We start from the raw sequence: 19,987 nt of genomic DNA on the forward strand, positions 1-19,987 counted from the left end.
AAGCAGCAGCGCCTACAGCCGGCCTATAGCCTAGAAGAAGACGACTTCAGCACAGACAAAGATGATGCCTAACTACCTAGCACGAGCCTACCAATATATAAACACAATCTATATAATGTTTATAGTATATATTTGTGTTTGTGTGTGTCTGTATGCTATACAGGGTGTCTGTCTCTAAGGTATTGCTCTATTACTTTCACACACAGCTTCCTTCATACACTTTTAGTCAGCCAAACCAAGCAGCCAGCATTTGCTTTCTTTCTATCTTTTTTTCCACTTTTATTTCTCTTCTTTCTCCCTCGTATAAATAAAATAAATGTAGGTGAAAATATACATAAATAATGGCCACATGCGCTGCCTTTTGTGTGTGTGTGTGTGTTCTTGCTGTGTGTGAGGGAAAAGCCAAGACGACGTCTGTGAAAATTATAAAACAGACGACTAGGCTGGGTGTTGCCTTTGGTATAAAAGTGTGATGAGTATAGGGCAAGGGCGGGCGCTTGCTTTGTAGGCGTTTGTAAATAGCAAAAGACGCACTCAGGCATCTGTACACAGAAGCCAAGTCATCATTGACAAAATGGTAAAGAAAAAAAAAAAAACAAGTCAAAATCTAAAAACAAAAAATTTCAACAACAGTTTCAACCTCCAAAATATCTGTCAAAAGGCAATGACAAATTTATTTTTCTACATTGAGCTTTAACCACCCACTTATCGAAATAAAATCAATAAAGACTTAATTGATTATTAAAAGAAGAAAAAGTTTGAAACTTTATATAAAACCAAGAGTGGTTAAAAGTTTTCTAATTAATTCCTACGTTCTGGCTTTCTTTTCCTCACTTGATTTATTCAATTCAAATTGCTCAATTAACTTCATTTGAAGTGAAGAGAACTTTTAAAAGGACTATGGAGCATTTTTTGTTGTGTTAGTTTTCGGTTGCTCGTGAGCATAATTCTAAATTCTATGAGGATTTCTCATGGCAATAAAGTCATCAAATCTCACAGCAACAAGTGTCAGATGTGCTGGCATTTGATCGTTTGGACTAGCTTGAATACAAAACATTAAAGCTTGCACCTTTTTTTCCTATAGCTTTTTCTAATCTTTCCACCTTTACACTATGCTGAATTTTGATATATTTTTTGAGTTAAAGGAGTTAGAAGCAAGACTATTTAAGCCCTTCTTGTCTCACTCTTTTAGAAGAGGTTTTCTCTGTTTTATTTTTGTTCATTTTTCGTTGGCCCAGTCAGGTCGCATCATTGCTCTTGGTCCTTGTTGTTGTTTTTCATCTTATTTTCGCTCGTTTGCTTTCTTTACTGACTAAACTCCCACATTGAAACACACAGAAGCAACCAGCCAGCTGACTTTTTGTTTTTGTCGTAGACACTTCAGGTATATATATATATTACTCACTCTCTATATATATGTACATATGTACATATATACATATATAGAAGTTTATGTACAACTGTCGAAAGGCTGCTGCTTGGCTTGGGTTTTTTTTTCTCTTTTTTGCTTTCGTCAGGAAAGCCAAGCCATTGACAGGACAACATCCAGGCCTGAGAGAAGGCAAGGGCAGGACTTGGGATTCAAGACCTCCTTATTGCTGTTGCTCTTTCGCTTTCGAACTTAAATCAAAATGGTTGGGCCAACAAAAACAAAACCAAATCGGTTGAAAATTTTAATACCCAAATCATAGCAAAGAGGAAGAGGGACGAAAAAACACAAAAAAATGTTGTTCAGCTGCGTGCTTAAAGCTCATAATTATCACACGTTACACATGGCGTATACGTGTTTTTTGCCTCCGTTATATTCCGTTGTTTCTGTTGTTGTTGTTTAATGAAAATTTATGTTTTTGCTGTTGCTAATTGCACATTTTGTTGCTATAATGTTGAAATTTATTGTTTCGCTGCATGTTTATTATCCCTCTCTATGTCTCTCCCTCACCCTCACCTTGGTCTTTTTGGGGGGCGTGCCAAAAAAATTCGTTGTAATTGTAAACAAGCAAAAAAAAAAAAAAAAAAAAAACGACAAACACAAAACAAAAATTGACAAACTGCATTGAAAATTTGTTCAGGTTTATAGCTTTTTAAAATACTTTCCTTTCTCTCTTGCTTTCTCTTTTTGTGTTTGCCTCCCGTTTATTTTTAGCCAAAAAATAGAAAAAACTAAAAAGAGCCGAAATGCGTTTTTAACAAACGTCATTATTTATTTACGCATATAGTAATACAACAACAAAAACAACAACAGCAAGCAAAAACAAAATATTTTTTGCATTAAAATTGCCGAAGCGCCGCCATAGATTTTTAAATATTTTATAAATTAATTCAACAACATCATCAAATAACAATAATAATAATAATATATTAAAACCTTAAAACGACAACATAGAAAGAAAAAAAAAAAAACATCAGGAATTAATGTAGTGCCTAATGCGAATGTGTAAAAAATAAAAGCCCATACAATATACCAACAGCGAAATTGCGTGTGTGCGACAAACATATATAAGTATATATATATTTACATAAATATATATATAGTTATTTATTTATTAATACATAAATAAATAAGCAAATGCATAAAAAATAAATTCAAGTAAACCAAGTTAAAATCCGTAGTTGCCTGTGCATTGTCAAACCGTTACGCAAACGTAGTAATCCATCAACAACAACAACAACTACAACCATTTATTTGTATATATATACATATATATAGATAAACACACACAAATATATATATATATGTATATATATATAACATTTATAGCTTTATTAAAGTTACAAATAATAATAATAATAACAACGGGCATGCAATAATAATAAAAAGTCGCCGAAAAGCACACTACAAACATCTATCAAGACAAAGAACACGATTAATCAACGAATTATTGCGAATTTTTTTGGGGTAAGTTTAAATTAATTGATCACATAACCTGTTGCTTTTATTTATTATAAGTTCAATTAACTTCAGGGCCTAGATAAAATTCTCAAATCAGATACTTTTCAAACTCATTTGATGTGGCTAAAGATAATTCATCAAATCTTCTTTCAAAGAGAGACTGTCAAGATTTTGCCTGTAATTGGATTTACTTACAGTCGAAAATCTTCGCTGTGGGTTATAAATCATTCAAATGAAAATGTCTTTAGACAAATTAGATTTTCTTGTATGTGAAGTTTTCCATGTTCAACTCTTAATTAACCAGAGTTTTCCATATCAATTCAATTTTATAAAACAAAAGAAAATGAAAATAACTTGATGCTGCTGTGGTGCAGCCTTTAAAAACTCTTTCCTTTTTCCATTACCCCCACCCACCCACCATCACCACGCCCACACACATTGCTAAACTTTTGCTCTATTAACTCACGTAGCTCAGGCTCGCTCTTTCTCCAGCCACCATTTAACGTATCTAGCTACCTTTCCATCTACCTCAATTTCTTTATATCCCTCCTTCTCACTCTCTCTAACTTTCTATCTGCCTCTTAACCGCAAATGTCACATGCAAATTCAGTTTTCCTTGTAACGGAAATGCAAGCGAAAAGTAGCAAGCGAGCAAAAGATTTTTATACATAACTTTTTATGTTGCTCATTGTTGCCAAAGAGAGAGAGAGGGATAATGGAGAAGAACAAGAGGGAGGAGATGCAAAAAAAAAGAAAACGGAAAATAAAAATACGCCGCCGTAGGCAATGAGTTGCTGCTGTCTATGTGTGTGTGTGTAGGTGTGTGTATATTTGCATTTTGCGCCATTTTATTTCATTTTCATTTGCAATTTTCTTTTGCGTGCGCACATTTCCTGGGGACGACGACGGCAACGACGACAACAACAACAACAACGTCAACAACGACAACCATTGCAACAACAACGACAACATAGTCGTGACTTTTGCACTGCAAGTGACTGACTGGCTCACTCTTTTTTTTTTTTTGGAGTGGAGAAATGGTAGTTGAGACAGAAAGACTCTTTACATTTCTAATTACACGCTCATTTTCAACTTGAAGCGTAGCAAACGGAAGCTGCTTCTGTATTTTTCTTCTTCCCTCTCTGATTCTCTCCCTTTTTTCCTGTATGTGTGTGTGTATGTATGTGAGTGGGTAAATTTCCCTATCTGTGTGTAGTTAGATTTGAAATAGCAACTACAGAAAAGGCTTCAGATGCAGAGATGAAAAGGAAACTATATTACATAGATGTGGTCTCACGTGCTTTATCAAACTGATGATCATTTCCAAAAACCTACAAACTGATTTAAGTTTTTTATTTTGCACTTGAAAGATCCAGAACCTAAAGGTATAGCCAGTTGATGAATTATGCCATCTAGAATCAACCAAACTACGGAAATTGCAGTGCCGCATTGAACGATCTAGGGCTAAAAACAGAGACGCAACTTTTTAGTCTCTAAAAGAATGCAATAGACTGATTATGTTTTGATTGTTTTTAATAGATTTTTGACTTTTCTCATTGTCAATTAAAACTTTATCGACTTCGATATTTTACAAAGTCTTGGTTATAAATCTTAAATTAATAAATATTCAATTTATGTATATTTATGAATATAATTTATAGACTTGGAAACGTAAAGTTAATGGCAACTGCTAAACTAACAATCATTTTATTTATAAATTTCGAATTCACGAGATATCAACTCTCTCTCATCTCTGATTGTTTGATTATGACCAAAACGGTCCTCATTAAGGATTCTGATTCTACCACTCCTTTCGCAAGTCTTTTTATTTTGCCTGCTGCCTCTTGTAAACATGGCCGCTTATGCCCTTTAGTTTTATGCTGCTAATGTTGCAACATTCTTTTGGGATCTTTCTCCTTTCCACGCTCTCTCTATATATATATCTCTATATCTATATCACTAACCATTCACGTAGCGACTTTATGTCTTTGGGTTTATGCGTGTGTCACACTATTTGCTCTCTCACAAGTAGTCACTGATAAGCGACTAAAATTGTTGCCGCAAATTATTTCACATGCTGTCTGACCATTTCTATTGTGTTTTGTTTTATGATTGTGTATATATATGTGTGTGTGTGTGTGTGTGCGTTCTAATTAGTTGCCTGGGAGGCTTTTATAGGCTTGACCATCGGCCATTAAACGTTAGTTGCCGGGCAATCAGTTTTATTGTCGTTGACATTCCGCACTTTTATCTTCCAGCATAAAGGTAAAAAACAAAAAAAAAAAAACAACGAAGAAAAAACTGGGTGCGTTTTAAGAGCAGTCAAAATACACTCAATTAGACAAGTTCTTATTCAAGGAATTTTCATTTGATGTTTTTTATAAGATCTAGTCCCAATTGGCACCAAAGTTATAAAACTATTATTTAGCTGTTGCTCTATGAGAGTAACAAAAAAAATAAAATTGTCCATACAGTCACCAGTCGCCAATCCTAAAACCAAAATGTGACCCTAAGTGTATTCCTAGCAGTGACCTCAAACGTTAACCGAATTCGTGGTATGACCGCAAATCGTTTAACCCTTTTTTTACGTTGCACTTGGCGATTATTTCTTTTATAAGCAGAGAGACGGAATGAGAGCAAAGGAAGGGGATAGCTTTGACCATTGACTTTACAGTGTTTTTATAGTGTTACCTTCTTGGTTTACCCGAAAAGTAATTAAATCCCTGCACTACACGCTCGGAAGAGGGTAAGAGCTCTCTGTCTCTTTCTCCCTTTCTCTCTCTCTCTCTCTCTATCGCCTGTGTATGTCTGCTTTAACAAAGTATATTCCGTGGCCTGTCCCTGTGCGCTTTTAATTTCCATATTACGTGCGGCCATAGAATTTATCATTTAGAACCCATGACCCCCCTAAGCACACACACACACACACACACACACACACACGCATATAAGTAGGTATGTATATACACATATGCAAAAGTTAAACTAAATAAATTGCATAATCCACAAAACAAATTGGCAAAATGCAAACCGAATCCCAAACAATGAGCAGGCAATACAAAATGTTTGGAGGTTTTTCGTTGGTCATTATCAGTGTTGTTGTTGCTGTTGTTGTTATTGTGTGTTGGTGTTGGAATTGAAATTGGTTGTTGTTGTTGTTGTGCTTCCCTCTCGTTGCTGTCCACAAATATTTATGGCAAATAACTCAACTTTTTGCTAATTGCATATTTGGTGTTCATTAGGGTCATCAATGAAAGAGTTTTCAGACGATGGCGACGATTTTCCTCCACATATCGACCACCTTCCGCCATGCATAGCCTAATGTGCCATTTGAAGCATACATTGCGGCTGCCTTTGCATGTGTGTGTCTGTGTGTGTGTGTCTGTAGATGTGTGTTTATTATTATTATTTTTCAGTGGACAGGGACAGAAAGCTTTTTAATTCCCCACATAAATGTAATGAAAAGTAAATATAACAAATTAATTCTCTCTTTTTTTTAATATTATATTTTGTGGGTTTCCATTGAGAGGAACTCTTGAAAAATAAAAACTTTTGGTTGCGAAAAAAAAAAAAAAACTCACAGAAGTAATTGAAAGTATGGTTAAAATGTGCAATCATAATCCGGCGAATATGCAATACTCTTTCTTTTGTCTATACTAAAATGATATTTGAACAAATGCAAATGGTATTTTCGCTCTCTTAACTTGTGAATCATACGCGGATAGTGAATAATTAAACTTTTCATTGGCTTGAATTATTTTAAGAATTACTTTCCAGAATTCTATAAAAATTTCCCCAAATATAGAGCATCGTTTGGTTGATTTGAACTCGAATGGACAGAAATCAGTCTTAAATACTTGCCACTGACTCTCTGACTGACGCATGGATGGATGAATGGATGGGACTGAGAGATGTATAAATTGACGGACTGACTGTGTGTGTGTGTTCATATTGAAATTTCGTTACAATGATACCCTACGGTGGCTTAAAAAACAATAACAAATTACTTTTTTAATGCTTGCCCCAGTTGTAGGCAGGAATGAGTCCTTCCTATATATATTTATCTCCCACTCGTTGTGTGTGTGTTTGACAAAAGATTTTCCTTGTTGAACGCGTGTGTGTGGGAAAAGGTGATGCGGGTACTGGGGGGAACATTTTTTATATTTAAGCAAAAGAGAGGTGCTGCTGCTGTTGCAGCTCGCTTTACCTGGTGAAAATCGATTAAGCTTTTGGGGTATAACTGATTGTTTGTCTTTCCACAGCACCTCCACATCCCTCCTTCTTTTCCAACTGCTCTCACCCTTCCCTCATTCCGCTTTGGTTGTTGATTGAAATAAGGGGCAACATAACAAAAAAAAAAAAAATGACAATGAAAGAGAAACGGAAAAACTGGGAGCAGCTGAAGTTGAAGCAGACAATAACCAAAATGTTTATGTTTATCTGTTTGGGTTTGTCTGAATCCGCCCAAAACTCCCATTCAACAAGCAAAACCCCCACCACCTCCTTCTCTCTTGGTGTATATTTTTCTTATTTTCCGAATTTTTGGTTTTGCCCTTTAAGCTTTTCCTTTTGCTCCCACGCCAATTTCGGTTTAGCATTTTCAAGGACGAAGCTGCTTTTGATGATGAGCTGCTGCTATTGCTGTTGCTCATCCCTGTAAATGGGATTCGTTTCGCTTTTTGCAAGTTATTCAATATTTCTGGCATGTATAAAATTACTAAAAGGGTTTTTTTTTTCACTCCTCTCTCTCTCTTTATCTATCTCTGTTTACTATCTACGTTTCTACTACTGCAAATAACTGCGTTTAGATATATTTTCTTGCCATTGCTTTGGGTTTCTGTGTGTCCTATATGATGAGCAGCTGTGAAAACACGATGGCCAAAATGTTAATGTGAGAACAACAACAAAAAAAAAAAAAGGAAAAAAGAAATAAAGATATATTTATTTCGGGGTTAAAAACAATATAGAAATATATATTTATAGATATATGTTCCCATTTAGATTTTGTTGACCACTCAAGTGAAATGAATAAAAGCAGTTGAGTAGCCCACAAACCAATTGGATGAAGCAAAAAAAACATAAAAATATATAAATATCTAAAGATATGAGTCCTGAAAGGATAAATTCATCAATAGATTTGCAACTATATAAATAGGTTTTTGTTTCTTTAAGAAATTAGTTGATGAACATTGCAAAAACACATTCAACTATTTATTTAGATATTAATTTAGCCTATTAGGAAAGACCCTGTACTTATTTTTTAGATTTCAATAACTTTTCAACTTGGTATATTTTTCATTCTTCTTCTGCGTAAACTTGTGTTCTTTTTTAATGTTCTTTTGCCTTGCCTTTTTTTTATATCCCGTCATAAATTTGAAGCGAGTCGAAACGCTTTAATAGCCTTCAATTTGTAGCAGACAATCCAAACCCGCACCCACCACTTCAAAACTGCCCACAAAATGTCAAATGACAATGGAAGGTCAACGCCTGCCACACAGAAGCAGCAGTCGAGGCAACAAAACACAAACCAGAAAGAAAGCAAAAAATATTAAAAAAAAAAAAAAAAGAAAAGCAAAACAAAAAACAGCAAACTAAACAAGAATGAATCAGCCAAGAAAAACTACACAACGAAAAGTTGCACGAGATGTGCGGGCCATGGGCTATATGGACAGAGGGTATTATAATAAAAAATGGCAACACTAGCCACAATAAAAGCAACTACAACAACAAGAGCAAAATGCTGAAAATATGACAGGCTGCTAATAGAGGGCAAAAGAGTCCAGTCCAATCGAGTCCAACAGTACAGGGTCCACCCTTACCCACATTTTTCATTCATTTCAGTCCATTCTGGGGAATCTCCACATGAAGCTGGCCGGTTGTTCGCTTGCTCGGTCGGTCGGTCGGTCAGTTGAGTTTTTAGCCTAAGGCAAATGTTGTATTTGTGTTGTCTGGGTTAGTGACTGAACTTTCTAGCAAAACCAAGAACAACTTTAGCAAAAAAATCTGTTAAAGGATTCAAATTCAAGCAAGCCGGCAATTCTATATCCTCACTGATCTCACTACAATTCCGTTCATCTCGTACTTTGGAAATTGTTATTATTTCGCCTCTCGATGTGAAGTCCAAAGAGTTTAAAGTCTTGTTTTATTCTTTTATACGTTCAAAATGCCCTTTATACTGTCCAAAAGATTTTGGACGAAGGCATAAAAAAGACGCAAGATCCTTATTTACTTCTTATGATCAAAACTGTCGGGAAATTCATATTATTAATTAGTGCTTAATTACAAAAAACGATCCTCCGCCTACTTATATTATTGATAGAAATGATGTCTTGTTTTTTTTTATTTCTTGCTTAGCAAAGTAAATAAACATAAAGAGTAGAGTATAGACAGGAGAAACAAAAAGAAAAAACAAAACACAAACACTGACATGACAACAACTGCATACATATATATAAAAAAGAAGAAAATTGGTGAGTTAAAGCTTGAAGAAAAAAGAGCCAAAGTGATACTTAAATTGGATTTAAAAGCCGGTAACACCTTGCCTAACAGACCTGATTAGAGAAAGAGACAGACAGTCAAAGCGATAGTAACAGAGAGGGAGACACATGTATGTATGTATGTGAGTGTAACGGGGAGTAAATTATATTAAAATGCACATCACGTGCATCTGCCAGATACCAGAGATACAAGATACAAGTTCGTTTTTAGATACAACAATAAAAATGCTAGTCAAAAAGAGAAGGGGAGTGGGTGAACAAAAAAAAAAAAAAAAAACTGACACTGGCATTGTCCTAGCTGTACCGCCTGCTGCCTGCCTGCCCGCCTGTCTCTTCGTCTATCTTTCTGTCTGTCTGGCTGGTGTCATCCTCTGTCCTCTGGACGTGTTATCTAGAACAGTTTCAGCTTATTAAACACAATCTATTGATTTTATTTTTATTTCTCATCGTTTTTCCTAGAAGAGAAGATGCTTGGGCAATTTAAGCGATAAACACGAATCGAAAGCATCGTTAGTTCCGTTTCCTTACGTTACTTCTACCCCCCAGCACCCAGTCCAGCTCAGTTCAGCCTCGTAGTACTTACATACCCGTACGACTTGTTCTATACTCGACCAACAGCAGCGGCAGGCATCGAATAGAAGGAGTCGAAGCAATAGGAAGGGCGAGGACGACACGTTGTCCTGGGTAAACATGTTTATGATTGAGAAAAAATGATTGCCAATATACAATATAGTATACTTATATTTTATCCTCTCATAAATCTGAAAAAATGCATTTACAACGACGATGCAACGGCAACAACAACAACAACAAAAATTCAATAAACTGGCAAAAGATTTACATAAAATGCATTTAACAAGAAAATAATAATAAAATGTCAAATGATATGTGAAATTATTTTCTATGATTATTCAGCTGGCTGAACGAGCAGTCAAGACAGTTTCTCTTCCTCATCTCATCTGTGAGTCATAGGAAGTGGCAAGCAACAAATTGTTGCATGCAAACAAAATGCAAATTGCCTTCAAAGCAAAAAAGCCAAGATTGGATGAAATCATCGAAAAATGATTGATATGGAATCACGATAAAATTGAATATGCAACAATTATCTGAAGATTATCTTGATCTGGCAACATTTTCATGAAAATGAATGCGTTCATTTAATCACATGAAAAACTTACATTATTTAATCTTTATTTTTATGGATTAAAAACCATTTGAAAAGTCTTTTAACTATTACAATTACGTACGTGTATTAGTTTAAAGAAGTTGGTTTGTAGATAATAAAATATCTAATCAAAAATCATCGTTATTTCAAGTTTCCAAGTTTCTCTCAGAAATAACTTTACTAACTCAAAGTCTCAGTCAATCACTAAACTTCTCCATACGTATTTTTGCTAGATCTTAAGTACCACCATCTTGCCACACACACACACACACACACACACACACACACACACTTATCCATAATACACTTACCCATACGTTTACATATGCTTGTACACAAGTGGGAGAAGCAGAAGTAACTCTCATCATTTTTTGTAATAACATTAAAGCAATTTGTGGCTCACACAAATTTTTCACTTAACTCACAAGTGCCTATGCCTCTAACGCCGCCGTTTGCCCCCATTTTCTCAGCCTCTACATCCGCTCTATAACTCTTCAAAAAAATAAGTCGAAAAAAAATGAAAATATTTATAGAAAAATGTTTATGCCTGACGGCGCATTTTATGCGAGCTGCGACTGAAATTTATGCGATTTCTGGCTTGCTTTCTCTGTCTCTGCAATTTTTCTTTCTCTTTCGCACACAAATTCCGAATTATGTTTGTATCAGTTTTTCTTTTTTTTTTTTGTTTGGCTTGGTGTTCCTATTTTTGTTACTGAGTTCCCCCTACTCGACCACATCAAGATTATAATCTTTATGACCAAAAAAACAACTCAAGCGACAAACAAGCAATGAAATCAAATAAGCCAAAAACCAAAAAAACAAAAATTGAAGGAGGGAAACAGTAAAAGGACATACCAAACAAAAAACAAAATTAACACACAACTAAAACGAAACCGAAGTTTATATTCCCTAAAAGCTAACCAAAGTTTGCTATAAAATTATTTGGGTACTTGGGCGTATACTTAATATTTGAAAAGATAAGGCAAACAACTCTCAGTGAATCTGTTAGCATCTACAAACTTTTGACATGGATTAAAATCAAATCTTTTGCTGTAACAAATCAGTTAAAATCTTTTATATTTATTCTCTACTTTGTATTGTATTCTTCAATAAAATTGATAGACTATTTGGGTAAAGAGTATTAAAATCAAGAAAAAATAATGCGTTTGTGTGTGTGCCTGTGTGTGTGTGTCACATATATAAATTATTTGCTGCTGAATTGGCAATTATTTGTTGTAATTTATTGCGTGAGAAATTTATGTGTATGGGTGTGTGTCTGTGGGCAAGAGAAGAAAGGATATCGCGGGGAAAGAGAGAGAGATAGAGCGAGAGAGAGGTAGAGAGAATGAGAGCGTTTGCTGGTTTTTATTTAATTTAAAAATAATTAATTTGCTAGAAAGAGTAGGAGAGAAAATGTGAGAGAGCGAGACATAGGTTTTAACGAGAAGAAGAGAATTCAATTCATTGTTGTCCTGCTGAGCCTTTCAAACAAATTAAGCGCCTTCATATTGTTTGCTCATCGAACACACACACACACACACACTGCCCACTCTCGCACACACACACCCACACATAAAACCGATAACATACGCATATACACATGGCTGACACATACTGTGAAACAAAGACACCAAATGGGTTGAATGGGTTAAGCAACATCCTTGTGAATCCTGGCCATACTGGCATGGCATTATCCTTACAGATGCTGCAACTTGCCTACAATATGTAATGACTTAAGTCAACGATGTCAATCATTGTTGTCATCTTCATTTAATCAATACATATACACACACATATCTTTCTCTTTCGCTCTCTTCCTTTCTTACTGTCGCTTTCTCTCTCTTTCTTACTGGGTTTGCAGCAGTTGCATTTACTGTTAGCTTCTGCCTGCTGCTGATGTTGGCAGAAACTCAACTTGACTCGATTGAATGCATCGAGCCCCCCATCCAGCTTGCTTATATTGTATAAATGTGTGCGTCTGGGTATGTGTGACTGTGTGGGTGTGTGTATTCAGTCTGGCCTGTCATCAAAACAACCTTACTGACTGCATTTCTCCATTCCATTTTGCATTGAGTCAGTCAGTCATTGACGTCAGCTGGCTATGTATGTGTGAGTGAGTGTGTGTCTCTGTCTGGGGGTGTTTATATGTGGTGTATGTGCGTGTGTGTATTATATTGGATTCTTTTCGAATGAGTTAAGTGGGTGTTAAATTTATATATAGTGCAAATAAGCATTTAGGGTGGCTCGCAAATATCAATTGAAAAACAAATAACTTTACTAACTCAGTATACATATGTATCTGAAACTACTCAAATTATCTTTGAGTCTCTTTTCGTCGTATCGGAGCACTATATCATATAGCTTCGATTCAAACGGCCAAATATATTTTCAAAATAATCGCATCGGATCTTGTTGTTTTTACTTTAAATGGAAGAATTATAATCTTTTTTGCAGTTTCAACATAAAAATATTATTTTTTGTTTGTTTACTTAACTTAACGCATAAGAACCACTCTGTTGTGTTTAACTTTAAGTTGCAACGCGTCAAAATATCAAAAGTCTTAATGGATTAAAAATGCAGGCAGTTACATCATGGAACAAAAGCTCATTAAGTACACACACAGACACGTACATACATATATGTTCACACAGATAGGGGGGAAACAATCGGCTCAATAAGTTAAAACACAAAGATGCTTGTGAAAGAGATGCAGCAAGTCAAGGAGAAAGGCTGAACGCAGAAAAGTATGCTATGCCGCAGGGCACAGAACACAAAAAGAGTTATTTGAACTCAATCTTGGCCCGTTCGTTTTTTGCATAATTAAAATATTGCTTATACGCAGCGTGTGACTTACATTTATTGATATTGCTTCTTCCATGTCCTCATTCTTTCGCCTGGCAGCTGCTGCAACAGCATCAGCACTAGCAAGAGGAACGGCAGTTTTGCTTGCCCCGCTAGCAGCTTCCGCCTCCTTTTAGCTGGTCCTTGATGCAATAAAGTGGTGCATACAAGTCAAAGACATAAATCTCTTTGGGGCACACACATAGACACATACAAACTCACACAAAAGAGTAGACAAAGGACACACGTAGAAGTCTTTTCTGGTAGTCGTTCCTTCTTGCTCTCTCTGTCTCTGGTGTGCCGCTTGCTAGCTCTTTCTATCTTTGTTGCTCCTTCGAATATAATTTACGAGTCCTGCGGTCTATCGTAATGCCTTTTAATAGCCATTTTGCATTGTGCGCCCTTTTTGCTCCGATTATTGAAATATGAGAGCAAATTAATGTCGCTTTTACATTAGCATAGCCACCAATTTCCACCTCCCACCACCCCCTACCCAACCACACACATTTTCATACAACGAAAAAGTGGATATAAACTAATTTATCTATATTCACAAAAATTTGTGTGCTTTTATCAAACACGCCGTTCGTGCAACTAATTTATGCATTTTCAATTGCATTTCACTCGACAATTTTGTTTTTTTTCTCTCCCGGTGCTGCGGGCAAAGCGATAGAGAGTGAGAGCGGGACTGAGAGACGTGGAGAGATGGAGCATTTTCAAAAATTAGTTGCTTTTGCGTTTTATGGCCTAAACATGTTATTTATAAAGAGAAAATTAATTTATAGATTACATTTAAAATCTGCATAAAATACGCATGTTTTGTGTGGCAAAATTATTTCAGACTGAGATTTCATGGCTGAAATTTGAAAATTAAAAGGATAGATAAAATCAGAGTATAAAATGAGTATGGGAAAGAAAAAAAGATATTTAAGCTTCCCACTCGTTATATATAACAATATTTGTAATATTCAAAATGCATCAGCGTCCTACAAACGCTTCTTTGAATTTTCATTCAAATGAAAAAAGGCTTGGTTTTTTTTCTTCTTTAAGCGACGAAGTGAAACCAAATCGCTCAACACCAAAACCCAAGCGGGTAAAGTAGGGGAAGGGAGGCAAAGAGCGGTATAAAGTGGCAGGCAGGCGCATTTTTTGACCAAATTGAGTCTGACCACCAAGCCAAACGAACACAACACAAAAACGCAAAAAAAAAAAGGAACAAAAATGAGAGGAGAAAAAACCAAAGAGAGATGGAAAAAAACCGTTCATGAAGGAAAGAAAGCAAACTCCCGCTTCGGCCAGCTGGCGTTTGTTGTTGTTGGTATTGCCAATTTAAGCGCAAATGCAATTGGAATTTGCAATGAATATTTAAACAAACGCACACACACACACACACATAGTGTGAAAGACTGTAGTGAATTGAGCGGACGAGCGAAGCGTAAGCGTGAGGAAACGTAGAGAGTTTGGGGTTAGGGGAAACGGCGGACAGCATAAAATTAACACAAGTGTTGAGCAAAGTGCATGCGTAATGCGTTTTTCACCCAGAGAACAGAGAAAACAGAACCAGAAAAACCAAAAAACGAACAGCAACAAAAAAAAAAAAAAAAAAACAAATTCCATCGGACGTTTGCCCGTCATGCTGTTTTCTGTTGTTTTTCTCTGTGTGGTTAGCTTCGCTTCAGTTTCTTTTTTTTTTTTTTTTGGTTGTGAGATACTCTTAGCTAAAGAAGCATAGAAGAAAAAGTTAAAAGGATAACATCATAAATGGGCGAAATAATGTTTATATACCTTATATAAAACTTATGTTGAAACTAGAGCAACTATTCGAAAAGTATTTCAAAATCCCAATGATTCATACAAAATTCTTTTTAGGAAAAGCGTTAAGATTCTTGTAAAGAGACTATTAAAATTGAAAATCTTTCTCAAAGTGAAGATAACTTAAATAACGATTGCATCTAATTGTAAATGTTTTCACCGCTCACCAATAGTTTTGCCTATTTATTACTTAGTGAGGTCACATAATCAAATAATTTTTTTAAGGGTATTGCTACGTCTATGTGATTAAATAAATGAGTAACCGTTTTTCTTTGTTCTCACTGATTTTTTTTGCCCCCTTCTTTTTTGGATTTTGTTTTTTTTTTTTTTTTTTTGTGTCTGTTGGTTTCTTTGCACTGTCAGTCAGTAAAATGAGCGTAAAAATTGTAAATAAATTACCCAAGCAGGCAGCAGCAAAGTGAGTAGCAATTAAAATATAGTTAATTGTTCAGCTCCTTTTCTGGGGAGAACACCAGAACAGCAGCAGCAGTTGTAATCATCATCATCTGCACGCACTTACACATATAGTAAACGCATTCGGAAGCGGTAAGCGGGTTGTTTTTTGAGGTAGACGAGTGTCGAGTCAAAAGAAGACCAAGTTTGCGTTTAAATCATAGCTCTATGCCGTTTTCCGTAAGCCTTGGAGTGCAGTCTGTACGAGATAAGGCCACAAAAGTTAGCTTCGACTACAAAAGACAGAGAGAGAAAGAGAGATAATGTGGTAGGTGTGGTGCAGAAGCAGCAACAGCAGCAGGGGAGGGATGACAGAAGAAGCTAAAACATCTGTGTCTGTGTGTGCGAGATGTGGCGATGGGGCATATAACTCATGCGACGTGTGTGACAGCACAGAACGGCGTAGTAGAGAATGCAAGCGTCATAGAGAAAGAGAGAGAGAGAGAGAGACTGGCTGAGCCTAGCGACATTTCAAAGTTTAAAGTGGAGTGACAGCAGCGGGTTCAACGGGTGTTCAACTGTTGGCTAGAGGGGTTATGGAAAATGGAATGTAAAGTGCTTTAAATGGTTGTAAACCCCCTAAAAAAACCTACAAAACGCTAACATAGTTTTTTGTTTCGACTGATAATGAAGATTTCTACAACGAGAATAAAAAAAGAATTGAACGAGATAAAAGGGGATTGATGTTAGTCAAGCCAAAGACACACAAATCAAAAAGAGAGAAAGAGATATGAAAGACATTTTAAGCCACAATACGTAAAACAAAACAGTTAAAGAAAATTAAAACTGGCTGCGGATACTTTGCTTGTACCAAAGCCTATGGCTAGGACTCAATTGTTTGATAATCAATTTTTCAGGGTAGCCTTCTTTAATGGCTTTCAGATGGATCCTCAGTGATGATATTTGTCTAGTCGTTGTTTGATCAGTTATTAACTCAAGAAATGTAAAAATATTAATCAATAAGAAAAAAAATGTACATTCAAATTGTTAAACTAGTTAAATAAAAATGCACATTTAACTCACAATTTGAAATAGCCAAAAAAGAAGTACATAGATGAAAAAAAAGACCAAGACAAACTGTCGCTTTGGTTTTCCCCTTCTTTTTGGATGGCACTTTAACAGCATTTTAAACATGTCGAGGACTTAACTTCAAATGAAGTTGGACCAAAGCCTTTTTAATTGCCATTGTAACTGCCAAGTCTTTCCAATCTACCCCCACTACTTTCACCCCAAACTCTCCTTTTCACCGCCATTGCCATCTCCGTTTACCATAGAACTTGCCCTGGCTTTGATTTATGCACGAACAACCTAGTGGCCGAACGTGGCGGGGGAGAGAAAAAGAGAGCTAGAAAATCTTTTCTTTTTCCCTTCGGTATGGCTTTTTTTTTTTGGCTGCGGCTACAACAATTTCAATTTGCGTTAACTAGTCGGCCGAGTAAGCTCTGTTGCCTGCCTGCGCCTTTTCCCTCCCCCCTCCTTCTATTCGACCACCTCTTTTTCTGTTTACTTCTACCATGTCTTTCTTTTCGCTAGCCAAACCCTTTTGCTGTCGCCTGCAAAATAGGGAGGCCCGAAAATCCTTTTCCTCTATGTTCTCGTCCGCGTCCCATTGCTGCCATTGTCGTCGTCATCGTCGTTTTGGTTGTTGTCGTCATTCCGTGGGTATGGCACGCCATTTTCTGTTGATTTGATTTTGCATCGTCTTGTTTGTGGGCGTCAACAAGGCCCAACCATGCCTACCGCCCACATGCACAATTTCGCATGTGAAATTTTTGGGCCTCATTCTTTTTGCTGTTTTTCTGCTTCTTCGTTTTGTTCTATGGTTTTTTTTTTTTTTTTTTTTGTATTCAGTTGCCTGGGTAGGTAATTTTTTAATGCATTTAAACGGCTGTCAAGTGGCCCCCAAAACACACACACATACACAGGGAAAAAGAAAATATGCAAAAATCAAAATGAAAAACCGCGAGCACTTGCCACCAACTCTCAACAGGAACTACAACTACAAATACGACAACGAGGACGACGACGACGACGACCTGTCGGGAAAATTTAGACATTCTCTTGTTTTGTGTAGAGCTTTCAGTTTTCCAAACAGTCCCCTAAAAAAGGCCACCACATACCAAAAATAAAGTTAACCAAAACAAAATAAAAAAAAAACAACCACACACATACATCACACACACACACACACACACACACACACACAGAAAGTTTTCTATAGGCCTAGCCTGAAGGATGCTTTTAGGTGCAGTAAGTTGCTTGGTGAGGAGGGACGAGGAAAAGTGTGTGTGCTTAGCGAAAAACACATGCCGGGCATTTTTCAAAATACTCTTACCCTTTAGAATGCTGTTGAATTGAAATCCATTGGCATCAGTACGAAAACTTTTCCTAGCCCAAAAATAAGCAGAGTGGGATCTTTCAACTGATTACATTTGTAGTTAGATCTGATTTCATGTAAATATTTGTAAACTACTTAAAATAGAATTTTCAATTCAAACAAAAAATGTTGTATTGAACTCCTGGATCACACCAGGGCTTAACTTAACCCGAAATTATTAATAGTTTCTTGGATAATATTTATGAATCGCATATGGAAAGAGCATTTAAAAATCACGTATAGAAGATAATAAACGATCTGTTGTTGTTAGACGAGTCGAGTCGAGCTGAGTTGAGTCGCTTTGCTGCCAGAGCACATAAAAAATTGAAATAGAATACAAACATGTTGCCAACTTTTTTCCCTGACCCCACACACACACACATACTTCCACCCACTCATATCTCCTCTTTCGCTGAATCAGTCAGTCAGTCAGTTCTATTGGTTTGAGTTCTTGGGGCCAACCTACAAACAACAACAAAATGCTGAAAAAAGAGGTAGGTATATGGTTAGGGAGGGGAAAAGTACTGGAAGAAAAAAAGTTTTAACTGATTACGTTTGCCGTTGATAATGTTGAGTGACATTTGGTTTGCGTATTAACTTAAGTGAGCGACAGGCAGAGAGCCAGCCAGCCAGCTAGTCCCCCTCCAGTTTTTTGTGGTGGTGTATATACATATATGAGGTTTTGGGTTTGGGGTTACGCCCCTCCCACATACACACACACACACACATACACTCATACCCCGCCTTCAAACCTTGCCTTGCCCTTGGGGTTAGCGAGTTAGCACGGCATTTGCGTGTGTGCATAACAACGATGGCGATGACTCTCGCTCTGATTGCCAAGGGGTTTGTGTTTCAATTAAAAACGATTTTTTAATGTGTGTGAGAGAGTTGCTGATGTGTTGTTGTTGTTGTTGATGTTGTTGCCTTGGGTTTAGATTTTTTTGAAATTAAAAAGGTTTTGCGTTTCTATTTTTCCTTTTTTTTTTTTTAGGTTGTAAGAAATTAATTTGTACAACTAATTTCCAAAGCGAAATGATGTTGCCTCTGAAAGTAAATAACGATGTGATGTAAATTGACATTTGTCTGTGTAATTACAATCACATGTATTCAAAATTTAATAAATCATTCAAGTACGAAACTGAATGTGCCTAAATTTAGACTATTGCTTAAATAATGAAAAATAATTCAAAATATTGAAAAAATTATAGTTAGTTTCGATATCCCTGATCGGTAATATATATCTAGAGCTGCAACATTGAATAAAATTGTATTATTTTTTATTCTGATTTATCTATTAATATGTTTAATTGTGTTAATAAATTTCTGACAAGGATCTTCTGTACTTTTTGATTTATATTTACTATTTCTGTGGATATTTTCTTATTGACTTTTGAAGATCAGCGTTTACTAACTATTTCAATGTTATTTTCTTTTTTTTAAGAAGTGAAATCTGTGTTGAAGCTCTTGCAATAGATGCTTAAGGTGTACATATATCTAAATATATTATTCCCTAAATCTTTCGCTTTTTGCAAGAAAAATATTTTGATTTCAATGTTAAATCTTCTTCATGGCTAAACAACATCGATTACATTACTCTCTTGGACGACAGACAACTCATTTATCTCCTCTGTATGTGTGTGTGAGACTACATACATTGGTCAGTTTAACCCTTTCATTACAACCATGTTCAACATGTTTTCAACTTTTTGCCCTTGGAACACAAGTCTCCAACGAAATATGTAGCAGACGAAAACTGGTTACCCAACCTTTCTAACGAAACACACAAAAAATAAAAACCAGATGATGGGAACAAGGGAAAAACTTTACTTGAAACTTTAGTTAGTTTGTCGCCCATCGTCGCTTTGTCTGTTAAAATGCATATAGGGTAGGTATATCTATTCATCTATCTATATACATATACAAATATATAGTATATCTTCTAAGCCCTTTTG

At 36.0% G+C, this 19,987-nt stretch overlaps 1 protein-coding gene across 1 annotated transcript in view; it reads left to right on the forward strand.

Moving 5' to 3' along the window:
* The first annotated feature begins 2,641 nt into the window (after positions 1-2,641).
* Positions 2,642-19,987, forward strand: part of bru3 (bruno 3) — a 394,704-nt gene continuing 377,358 nt past the window's right edge. The window contains 1 exon segment of the mRNA XM_068292297.1: positions 2,642-2,896. The gene's annotated coding sequence lies outside the window, so the exon portion shown is untranslated.

This window comes from Drosophila tropicalis, unplaced genomic scaffold (genome assembly GCF_018151085.1).
Source record: "Drosophila tropicalis isolate 14030-0801.00 unplaced genomic scaffold, ASM1815108v1 contig_694, whole genome shotgun sequence".
Taxonomy (NCBI): Eukaryota; Metazoa; Arthropoda; class Insecta; order Diptera; family Drosophilidae; genus Drosophila; species Drosophila tropicalis.